At 46.6% G+C, this 12,358-nt stretch overlaps 1 long non-coding RNA gene across 3 annotated transcripts; it reads right to left on the bottom strand.

The window, feature by feature from the left end:
- Window positions 1-214: 214 nt before the first annotated feature.
- LOC133155248 (uncharacterized) lies at window positions 215-11,836 on the bottom strand. 3 transcript variants are annotated; one of them, XR_009714644.1, is made up of 3 exons: window positions 11,272-11,563; window positions 5,882-7,205; window positions 215-5,764 (listed from the first exon to the last, which is right to left on the bottom strand). It is a non-coding gene; the product is annotated as an uncharacterized LOC133155248 (long non-coding RNA). The 3 variants fall into 3 exon arrangements; XR_009714645.1 differs by lacking the exon at window positions 215-5,764 and having other exon boundaries at window positions 6,488-6,502; window positions 6,586-7,205; window positions 11,272-11,549; XR_009714643.1 differs by lacking the exon at window positions 215-5,764 and having other exon boundaries at window positions 6,792-7,205; window positions 11,272-11,836.
- Window positions 11,837-12,358: the final 522 nt, after the last annotated feature.

Genomic DNA, 12,358 nt, shown 5'->3' with positions numbered 1-12,358 from the left:
TGGCCTTCAGCGGGCAAGTGCTGTTCTGAGCGTCGAAGCGAGCAAAGAAGCGGTTGAGGTCATTGAGCAGACGGACGTCGCCTTCACAGCTCTGCGGCGCGGGCTTGTAATCCGTGATGGTCTGAATGCCCTGCCAAAGGCTCCGTGCGTCCCTGCTGTCCTTGAAGTGGGCGGTAATTTTGCACGAGAACGCCCTCTTTGCATCTTTGATGCCCCGGGACAGGTCGGCCCTCGCAGTCCTCAAGCCAGCCTCATCCCCCGCTCTAAAGGCTTTGTCCCTGGCCCTCAGCAGCCTGAAGACAGCCGCCGTCAGCCATGGCTTCCGGTTAGCCCGAGTGACGATGGATTTTGAGTGAGTCACATCATCAATGCACTTCCTGATGTAGAAGGAAACAGAGTCAGTATACTCCTCAATGTCTGTCTGATCGTCGCAAGTGGCAGCCCTCCTAAACATGTCCCAGTCAGTAGAGCCAAAGCAGTCACGCAGTGCATCAGAGGCACCGACAGGCCACACCCGTACCTGCTTGCGAACTGGCCTGGACGCTCTCACCATTTGTCTGTATGCGGGCAAAAGCATAACAGTGATATGGTCAGAAAGTCCAAGATGGGGGAGGGGGCGGCTTTGAAAGTTCCTTCATGCGAAGAGTAGACCAGGTCCAGGAAGCTGTTGCCACGCGTAGGAAAATTAACATGCTGGTGAAGCCTCGGAAAAACAGACTTCAGGTTAGCATGATTAAAATCCCCAGCGAAGATGGTGAAACCGTCAGGGTGCGCTGTCTCTTGTTCACTGATACAGTTCACTAAGAGCCGCGATCCTGTCGCCTTCGATGTTGGAAGGCGGGATCTAAACCGCAACGAGCAGAATCGCGTTGAATTCCCTTGGCAGGTAAAAAGGATGGCACTTAATGATCACGAACTCCGCCAGTGGCGAGCAGTGCTTGCATACCACTACAGAGTCCCGGCACCATTCGTCACAGATGTAGACGCATATTCCACCTCCACGAGATTTCCCCCCTTGTACAATGGCCCGGTCCGCCCGATAGCACTCTAGCCGCTCCAGATGTACAGCAGAGTCCGGAATGTTGACAGACAACCAAGTCTCCGTGAACACGAGCACACAGCAGTCCCGCACTGTCCGGTTTGTAGATTGCAGCAAGCAAATGTAATCCATTTTGTTGTCCAGCGATCGAACATTCGCCAGAAGAATGGGAGGCACGGCCGGGCGAGTAGGGTTGGCCGCCAGCCTGGCCCGGACGCCCCCGCGTTTGCCCCTCTTCAGCCTCCTTGCACACCGCTTTCGACGCTTCCCAACCGGGCCAGGAATAGCAGACGAGCCCGGCGACGCTTCAGGACGTAGCAGGCCGAGCTCCTTTAATGTTCCCGCATCAAAGTCCAGAACTCGACAAAACTCGCTTTGGCCGATGTCAAGCAGAACCTGCCTGCCGTACTTGTAGCACGACTCAGTACGACGAGACGAACAAAAAAAACTGCCGGACAAACACTCATTAGACGGACAAAACACCGTTTGGGCGGGACAGAGAGAGGTCGCTGCGTATGCACGCGCCGCCATCTTGAATCTTCCATCTGTCACTCCAATTCATTAAATCCATTGATCGTCTTTTATGTCAACAATGGGTGCGCGGCGGTTGCATCAAAATATCCCACAGGCCCATATAACGATATATAAATTATATATCAAATAACTATTATATAAGCAATAATGTTATCAAACCATCTGTGTCACTCCAAATCATTAAATCCATCGATCGTCCTTTATGTCAACAATGCCGGCCGGGTGCGCGCAGCTGACGGCGCTTGCACTTCAAAATATTCCACAGGCCCATATAACGATATATAAATTATATATCAAATAACTATTATATAGGCGGCTCGGTGGAGCACTTGGGTAGCACGTCCGCCTCACAGTTAGGAGGGTGCGGGTTCGACTCCACCTCCGGCCCTCCCTGTGTGGAGTTTGCATGTTCTCCCCGGGCCGGCGTGGGTTTTCTCCGGGCACTCCGGTTTCCTCCCACATCCCAAAAACATGCTTGGTAGGCCGATTGAACACTCCAAATTGTCCCTAGGTGTGAGTGCGAGTGCAAATGGTTGTTTGTCTCTGTGTGCCCTGCGATTGGCTGGCAACCGGTGATGGCTGGGATAGGTTCCAGCACGCCCGCGACCCCAGTGGGGACTAAGCGGTACAGAAAATGGATGGATAACTATTATATAAGCAATAATATTATCAAACCATCTTTGTCACTCCAAATCATTAAATCCATCGATCAAATTCCTCGTCCTTTGTCAACAACGCCCCGCGTGCGCCCTGACGTCAGCATCGTCGTTATTCCACAGATATATAACTACATATATTGTAGCGTTACCAAAGTACAAGGAAAGACGTGGGTTTGGTAAACGGCTTTTTATTTAACAAAACAAACTTCCAGGCGTGTGACGGCGTGGAATTCCAGCCACGGAGGTGGAAGAGAGCTCCATAGAATAGGACCGGGCGTGCCTAAAAGCCATGTTCGAGCCCCATCCACCGTCCCCGGACAGCCACCCGGCCGAGCACCAGCCCCTGACTTCCATCCACAGAGGTGAAAGAGCGCTCCGTAGAGTAGGACCGGGCGTGCGTAAAAGCCATGTCCAAGCTCCATCCACCGTCCCCGGACAGCCACGCGGCCAAGCGCCCGCCCCAGACTTCCATCCACGGAGGTTAAAGAGAGCTCCGTAGAGTAGGACCAGGCCATAATAAAAAAAGCCATAATAGTTTTTCAAACCTTCTGTGTCACTCCAAATCATTAAATCCTTCATACTCTTCGTCCTCCGTGTCACTTACAAACAAAGCCGCTATTGATGCCGGTAGTACGTGGGGCCCTTTGTCATCTTCGTCATCCCGTGATCAATCTTTGTCCTTTATGTAAACAACCGCCGCGCCACGCCGCGTCGCGCTGCTGACGTCACTTGAAATTCAAATTACAGTAATCCCTTGCTACATCGCGGTTCGTTTATCGCGGTTTCTGCTGTTCATGGGGTGGAAGTGATGGTTTGTGGTTCATGTGAGTTGGAGTCAGAAAAATGGCTTCACAAGAATTTGATCAAGAATGTATATAGTATATGTATAATTAGCATGAAGGTTGTATCCCATTGTGCGGTGGGGTTAAACTGTAACTATTTTTGTTTTCAAAAGGGTGCGGCTCTAAAGTTAGGGCCAAATGGTCAGGTGGGCGCAAATGCATATTTAGGACAGAGGTGGGGGGGTCGCATTGTGTGACGTGGTGGTGGCGAGGCTCTCCGCACTTCAGATGCCCCCCCCCTCTTGTCATCGGCTGGGAAGATTGCCATTGCCAGAGTCGTGTTGTCTATGTTGTGGGCCCGTGTGTGTGTTATCTATGTTTGTCTTTGTACCAGTTCATGATAAATTATGGAAATGGGCTAAAATGGTGCACAAAAACGGTGTGCTAGACCAGGGGTGGGCAAGCTTTTTGACTTGCGGGCCGAACTGGGTTCTAAATTTTGACCGGAGGGCCGAACCAGGAGCAGATGGACGTAGTGTTTGTGTGAAGTAATATAAGCGACCTGTAAAGGTCATTGCATAAAAGATTTTCGCCTTTAGTAGGTAGTAAAGCATGGATATTCCAAACAAGTTTTTTGAAGAAAAAACGCATTTATTAACAGGATTAAAAAATAATAATAATAATTCACTAAAAAACTGCTATCAGTGATTCTCATAAAATACGACACTGTTATTATGAATAACAGTCTCCATCACTTCAGTGCCTGCAGGTCAGATTAATGAAAGATGTTTATCTTATGAGATCACATCAAACGGCAAACATTCTGACCAAATATATCATCTTGAAGAATCTGTGAAAGCATACATCCAAATAAAGGATGCCCTAACCCTAACCCTAACCCTAACGGAAACACGGTGAGGGGTATCTGAAAATCAGAGCAGAGTTATAACTCACAAACACCTGGTAACAGAGGTGAGGAAACGGGAAACACTTCCTTAAAGTAAGCCTTAAGAACTTTACAGGTTAAGATTAGTCGCAAACAGGTGGTGCATCAATGTCCTTGAGCATCCTGCATTGTTCGAAAATTAGAATGGTCACTAGTTTCAATCCATTCTATGTGTACAAATTATATTCAAAATACATTTTTTTTACAACAAACTTGAGAGCCTCCCCTTCATTTTCAGAGGGAACAGTGTTGTTGGTCTCCCTTTTTTGTTAGTGCGTCATAGTCTAAAACTGTATCTGAAAGCTCAGCGCGCGAATTACAAGAATGCTGTCGTCACAGCCCACGCTCTAAATTCGGGACTGATACAAATAGAGCGCGAGTGCGCCGTGTCCGTACTACTGAGTACGTACACGCACTTGTGAGTGTGCACCAAGCTTTCTGACACGGCTTCCGGTAGTAAATGCGCAGGCGAGCGGTTCCCCATCTACTGGGGAAACGCAGCCATTGCAGGCAAAATGACCCAAAAAATGTTTAATTATACAATTTATTCAGGGTTGGTGGGCCGGATTAAACGGTCCCGTGGGCTGGATGTGGCCCGCGGGCCGTAGTTTGCACACCCCTGTTCTAGACAATGGTTTATCAGATTTCCATTGTTAAATGTAAAAATTAGAAATTATAGAATAATCTGAGGGTTGTGGGCAGAAACTGGTCCAACGGGGAGAGTGCCCAGCCCTCATAAAATTAAATTGTGATTGCAGACGTTAAATTTAGGAGGAATTATTGATCGATTAGGACATTAGAGTATACAAGGTGGTTACATGTAAGGATAAATCAAAGATTTGAATCACTTAGCGTTAAAAACAACAAATAAAAACTACATTGCAAGGGGGCACTTTTTATTAAAAGCACACCAAGTAAAGTATTAAGTAGAGGGCATTCATGATTGGGATTAAATTAAGGATAAAATTCAGTCAATAATTCGAAATTAATGGTGCTCTACACATATAGGCTAAAATTTTATTGAGGAAATATTTGGAGTACTGCGTGGGTCCACATATGTCATGGTCCTAATTTATTTGGTTTTGATTGTGGGTTGGGTTTATTTTGTTTATTGTTAAGGTTTTCCTTGTGTTCTTGGGTTAGGGTTCAGGTGTTCCTTGTTATTCTCTTATCCCCTGCATTGTAAATATCTTCTTTATGCAGATAGGTTAACAGGCTAGGAATTTAGTGAGGAGATGATTGATCAATTGATGAGGGTTAATAATTGTCCAAATTCTAGTCACATGTTTTGAGGGCCCACAGCAACAACATTATGTTTAATTTGCAGGCCATTATTTAGCATGTGATGACAGTGTCTAGATAAGTAGACTGTTTTTATCAAGAATTGTGAGAGTGAAGGAGGAGGTATGTGTCAAGAATTGAGTAGAGCAGGACGACCAAATGCATCGTGGACCAGGGTTTATTGAAGGGAAGGGAGAAGAGGAACGAAGGCACAGGTGGAAAGAAACTCACAGACAGTGAGTGGGAAATGGAACTCCCCTCGAACCAAGTACAGACTAGGCCCTAGTCACTAGGGAGAGGTTCTGACCATTAGCCTACACACGACACCCGGGGAAAGTAGACTAAGGCACAACAGGCGCGGACACAAACGGGGAAAAACAGTAGACACCGACAGGGAGAAACACTCGGGCAGGGTTTAAATACTACATGAACCCCCCCCATTGACCCCTTCCAGTTTGCGTACCGAGCCAAACGGTCCTCTGAGGATGCCATCTGCTCTGCCCTCCACTCGGCCCTCACCCACCTGGAGAGAAGGGACTCGTATGTGAGATTGCTGTTTGTGGACTTCAGTTCTGCCTTCAACACCTTTGTGCCACAACGTCTCATCAGCAAACTTGACAAGCTGGGCCTCAGTACCTACCTCTGCAACTGGCTACTGGACTTCCTCTGTCAGAAGCCACAGGTGGTACGTGTTGGCGACAAAATCTCCGCCAGCATCACGCTGAGCACAGGGGCCCCCCAAGGCTGCGTGCTCTGTCCGCTGCTCTTCACCCTCCTGACGCATGACTGCACTGCAACCTACAGCGACAACCGCATAGTGAAGTTTGCTGACGACACGACTCTGGTGGGTCTCATCACCAAGGAAGACGAGACTCAATACAGGCTGGAAGTTGACCTTCTGACCACGTGGTGCAGGGACAACAACCTCCTGCTGAACGTCGACAAGACCAAGGAGATTGTTGTTGACTTCCGGAAGGGTCACACCCAACACCTGCCGCTGACCATCGACGGTGCTGTGGTGGAGAGAGTGAGCAGCGCCAGGTTTCTGGGGGTGCACATCAGTGAGGATCTCTCCTGGTCCACCAACATTGCATCACTGGCGAAGAAGGCCCAGCGCCGCCTGTACTTCCTGCAGAAACTCAGGCGAGCGAGCGCTCCTCCGGCCGTCATAACTACATTTTACCGTGGCACCATTGAGAGCGTCCTCTCCAGCTGTATTGCTGTTTGGGGTGGCAGCTGCACTGACTACAACTTGAAGGCCCTGCAGCGCACAGTGAACACGGCTGGTAAGATTATTGGTGCTTCACTCCCCTCCTTGAAAGACATTTGCATCTCCCATCTCACCCGCAAGGCGACCACGATTGTGAGTGACGTGAGTCACCCCGCTCACTCTTTGTTTGATCTTCTGCCCTCTGGGAAGAGGTGTAGGAGCCTGCGCTCCCGCACCACCAGACTCACCAACAGCTTCGTACTCCAGGCTGTTAGGATCCTGAACTCGCTTCCCCTTTCTGCGTAGCGTCCTGTACTTTTGCGCTATGCTTACTGTCAAGTCAAGTCAAGTCAAGTTTATTTGTATAGCCCTAAATCACAAGCAGTCTCAAAGGGCTTCACATAGACAGAAATTGACAATTATTCTCAAAGCATCCCCTGATCTTAAGCTCCCAAAAGGGCAAGGAAAAACTTAAAAACCCCTAGCAGGGGGAAAATGAGAAACCTTGAGAAGGGACCACAGATGGAAGGATCCCCCTTTCAGGATCACCAGGTTGAAATGGATGCAGAGAGGGCACAAATGATACAACATGAAAATCAATTAAATAAAAAGTGGATGTCCATGTCACAGCAGAGGGCTGCCGAAAGGAGCCCTCAATTGTCCTGGCAGTGCTCTTCGAGGAGGTTGAGCTGCAGTTCCCCTATCCTGAATTGGCCACGAGAATCCAGATAGCCGCTGTCAGCATGGGTACCACCTAACCACCTCCCCGGCCGGGGAGGGGGGAGGGAGGGGGTGGAGAGGGAGAGAAAACAAACTCCAGCCGAATCGGCCACTACAGGTTAGTTAAAGGCCATGTCATAGAAATGTGTCTTTAAACGTGTCTTAAATGTTTCTACTGAGGTAGCAGTCCTAATATCCATTGGTAGGGCATTCCAAAGCTCTGGAGCCCGAATAGAAAATGCTCTAGAGCCTGCAGACATTTTCTTAGCCCTCGGTGTCGCTAAAAGGGTAGCGTTTTGCGAACGAAGGTTACGAGACGGAACATAAGGAACAACTAGGTCGACGAGATATGAAGGCGCTAAGCCATGCAGCGATTTATAGGTTAATAGAAGAACCTTGAAGTCACATCTTAAATGGACCGGAAGCCAATGTAAGTTGGCTAGTATTGGGGTAATGTGATCAAATTTTCTTGTCCGAGAGAGCAGCCTTGCAGCGGCATTTTGTACTAACTGTAGACTTTTGATGCGGGACTTAGGAAGACCCGAAAATAGTACATTACAGTAGTCCAGGCGCGACGTGACGAACGCATGTATAATAGTTTCCGCATCACCGGTCGAAAGGATCGGACGAATCTTTGCAATATTACGAAGGTGAAAAAACGCAATTCTGGTTATATTCTTAATGTGCTTTTGAAAGGAGAGAGTTTGGTCAAATATTACCCCGAGATTAGTTACAGTATCGCTTTGAGTGATAGTACGGTTATCTATAGTTATAGCGGTTTCCTTGAATAAGTGTTGATAACGAGCTGGACCAATTATCAACATCTCAGTTTTATCTGGGTTAAGACGAAGGAAGTTGAGAGACATCCATTGCTTGATCTCCGCAAGGCACTTCTCAAGATTACAACAATCCCGCGGATCTGTCATCGATAACGGCATATATAATTGGGTGTCATCCGCATAGCATTGAAAACTAATATTATATTTACGTATTATGTCCCCAAGCGGAATCATATAAATATTAAAAAGAATTGGTCCGAGAACCGATCCCTGTGGGACACCACATGTAACATTATAGAGCTCCGAGGACGCATTGCCATGGACCACTCGGTGCGTCCTGTTTGATAGATAGGAATGGAACCAGCCTAGTGCTGACCCTGAAATACCAACACAACTTTTAAGACGCCCTAATAAAATATTGAAGTCTACAGTGTCGAAGGCAGCACTAAGATCGAGTAGTAACAGTACAGACGAAATGTTTGAATCCATAGCTACGAGGAGATCATTAGTCACTTTCGCAAGTGCTGTCTCAGTGGAATGATTAGCTCTAAAACCAGACTGAAAAGTGTCGTATCGATTATTGGCGACCATGTAATCAATAAGCTGCTGCGCTACTACTTTTTCAAGAAGTTTTGCTATGAATGGGAGGTTTGAAACTGGCCTATAATTACTGAGACAGTCCGGGTCAAGATTTGGTCGCTTAAGTAACGGTTTAATGATAGCGGTTTTAAAGGCTGTTGGCACTATCCCAGAGGAGACAGACAGATTGATTATATTTAAGACGGACGGTCCTAAAATTTGAAATAATTCTTTAAGTAGTTTGGCTGGAAGAGGGTCGAGTAAACATGTTGTTTGTTTAGCCGCACTAACAATTTGTGTAAGCCTTTCAAGAGACACGCTTTTAAAAGTTGAGAGGGTTGTTGCATGATCATCAGCGTTGGTAAACGGCGTGCTCGACCGAGCGATTGGAATGCTATTCTTGATCTCATCCCTAATGGATTCAATCTTTTGAGCAAAAAATTTCATGAACTCGTCAGCTGAGTGGAAGGAACTATCGGAGGTCGGCTGGCGCAGAGTCAGCTTTGCCACTGTATCAAATAGGTGTTTCGGATTGTTTTTATTGAGATTAATAACTTGCGAAAAATATCGAGTTTTTGCTAAGATAAGCGCATCTTTATATTTCAGGAGGCTATCCTGCCATGCCTGATGGAAAACCTCAAGTTTGGTTAGACGCCATCTGCGCTCATGCTTTCTACATAATTGCTTAAGCGTACGCGTTTCATCTGTGAACCATGGAGTAGGCACTCTACGGCGAGTTTTCAGACGTAACGGCGCCACAGAGTCAATGGCATTTAACAATGTCGCATTGAATTCATTCGTAAGATTATCAATAGAGTCGGCGTATGTGAGAAAATTAGTGGTTGCCGGCGACAGTATTTCAGATAGCGCAGTTGCAGTCATAGAGTTGAAATGACGGCTCCTATAATGCTGATTGCTCTCTTGTCTTTGACAAGGAACTATAATTTCAAACTTTATTAAGTAATGATCAGACAAAACAGTAGTGTATGGCAGTACTGCTATATTTGAGGTTGCAAGTCCTCGGGATAATACCAGATCTATGGTATTTCCATTCTTATGCGTTGCTGCCTGTACAGCTTGCGTAAAACCAAAGGTATCAGTTAAAGTCTGAAACGCCGAAGTAAGTGGCTCTGACGGTAAATTCATGTGGATGTTGAAATCGCCCATGATAATTATATTATCCGCATTGGTTACGAGATCAGCCACAAATTCTGAAAATTCATCCAGGAAGCCAGAGTAAGCCCCGGGTGGACGGTAAATAACAACAAGATAAAATGACGGTAAAGCGGTGGATCGGACAATGAGAACCTCAAATGTTTTAAATACGTTGATCGAACGAGGCCTAAAACTAAGCTCGGAATTCGAGATGAGGGCGACACCCCCACCCTTTTTTCGAGGACGCGCCACATGCGAGCTCACAAAATTTGGAGGCGAGGCCTCATTAAGCGGCATCAGTTCATTAGGTTTTAACCAGGTCTCGCAGAGACCAAAAGCGTTTAGATTATGTTCTGTGATGAGATCATTAACGAGAATGGCTTTCGTATGAAGCGATCTAATATTCATAAAACCAAGTTTAAGTGTAATTGGTCGATCCGGGTGCGTATTTATCGAAGGATATTTATACGAAATGCGAGTAAGATTGTGTTCTCTAAGCCTGACATCACCTCTCAAATGTTTGTTAGCGCGGTGGGCTGATACGACCGTGGGAATCTGATAGTAAATATTTGTTACACGTGTAGAATTATCTGAAACCGGCACCGTTTCCTCAGCAAAACCGGTCGGGGTGGAATGATTGGATTTGTCTACTACCCCAGTAGAAAGTGCGTTTATGTGTACTGTCGCACTATTCAAACTATCACGCTCTAGTCTACACAAGGAGCTATGTGCATGCTGGGAGTCTAGCCTAGCGCTAGTTAACTTTATCTTAACAGACTCCAAACCCATCCTGACAGGTGGTCTAATCACCTGTGACCCGGCCTGCTCTAAAGTGACCTGTCATGTGTGGCTCAAACAGTAATCTATATTCCTAGAAAGAGTGAAGGCGCCTTCACGGTTAGGGTGAAGGCCGTCCTTCCTCAGCAGGTCGGGGCGGCCCCAGAAGGAAGGCCAGTTATCTATGAAATACAGTCCCTGCTTCTTACAGAACCCAGCCATCCATCGATTAAGGGAGACTAATCTACTAAGCCTCTCATCAGTGCCTCTCCCAGGCAGGGGGCCAGAGACAAATACTCGATGCCGACTCATCTTTCTAGCGAGATCACAAGTCCTCGCTATGTTTCTCTTTGTGATCTCCGACTGCCTCATCCTAACATCATTGGAGCCGACGTGTATCACTATGTCCGAGTAGCTAGTGTTGATGGAACTACGCTGTTGACTAGACCTATTGCGAGTCAGCTCCCTAAGATTAGCTTCTATGTCGGGTGCTCTGCCCCCAGGAATACACATTACCGTGGCTGGATTTGTAAGCGTAATATTTCGGGTAATGGAGTCACCTATGACCAAAGTGCGAGGGCCAGTAGACCGAGATGACTTTGGACGGCTATGCGTCTTACCTGGCTCATCGCGATTAGCAAGCCGCTTGGGGCTAATGCTAACTGGGCTAGCAGGCTGACTACAGCCCGCGTCTGTATCCGCCACATCTACAGTTATCGCGCAATTCTGCTCTAACTGGCGGACACGTCCCTCTAGCAGGGACAACCTCTCTAAGAGAAGGGTGCAGTTGGTGCACGAAGCCACACAAACCTCTCGATCCGCAGCCATACTTTGTGTCCGATGATCGACGGCAGACAAACGGCCACGAAGCCTCCGCTCTCCCAGGCACTCCAACTGTGAAAAAAAAGATCGACAGTGTAATAAAAGATTCAAACTTACTTTAGAGTCAGGGAGATGAGTTCCACGCTGGAGAAAACAAAATCGTCCAAGCCTGAAAAGTATTGGGAGTCTGGCTGAGAAGGAAGAGGGCGTCCGGCAGAGAACCCGGAAGCGGAAAAAATCAATGGGCAGGATGACAAAGCACTTTGAAAAATTTGGAAACCCAATGTACTCGCACCCTGAACGGGAATGTGCAATTGTGGGGCACAAGAGGGCCCTGTCTGTTGTATGCACACTGGCTCCATTTTGCTCCTCTTATTTATTGCGTTATCTGTTTATTTATTATTTATTCATCACTCTTATTATTTATTGTTTGTGCCTTCTTGTTTTTATATTGTGTTGTTTACTTGTATGTCTATCGTGTACTATGTCTCGTCACCGTGGGATAGAGAAAACGTAATTTCGGTTTCTTTGTGTGTCTTGACATGTGAAGAGATTGACAATAAAGCTGACTTTGACGACGGTACGGTAATGAAGGGGTGCGGCTGAGGGCAGTTGCCAGCTGAGCGTCCTCTGACACGGCACGTGACAGTTTGATTTGTAATCTGATATATTTAACAGTTTATCTCGGTGCATAAGGATATAGCAATTTTGAAAGACTTAAAATTAAAAGCAAAATTACATTTTAATTATGACATGTCAGTTAACATGAGGATGGAAAATAAATAAATAAATACTAGCTCAAATCTGGCATGTGTTGTAAATTGGGCAATGAGACATTCACTTTCAAGCACTATCCTTCAGCGCTGCTGACAACAATAACTTATGAGATGGTAAATCAAGGAGGAGTGTCATATTTGGAACACAGGCACTGTATGACCTATAGATTGAACAATAACATTTGCCGCATATACACCCATGTTGGTAGAATGTTTTACAGTTCACACATTACAGTTCATTACAAAGGATTTTGGAACTTAATTCTATGATAAACACTGGAACGAGCAATGTAGAAGGG

Source organism: Syngnathus typhle, linkage group LG6 (genome assembly GCF_033458585.1).
Source record: "Syngnathus typhle isolate RoL2023-S1 ecotype Sweden linkage group LG6, RoL_Styp_1.0, whole genome shotgun sequence".
NCBI classification, from domain to species: Eukaryota; Metazoa; Chordata; class Actinopteri; order Syngnathiformes; family Syngnathidae; genus Syngnathus; species Syngnathus typhle.
The sequence above is the reverse complement of the archived record's forward strand: the minus strand, read 5'-3'. Positions and strand labels throughout refer to the sequence as shown.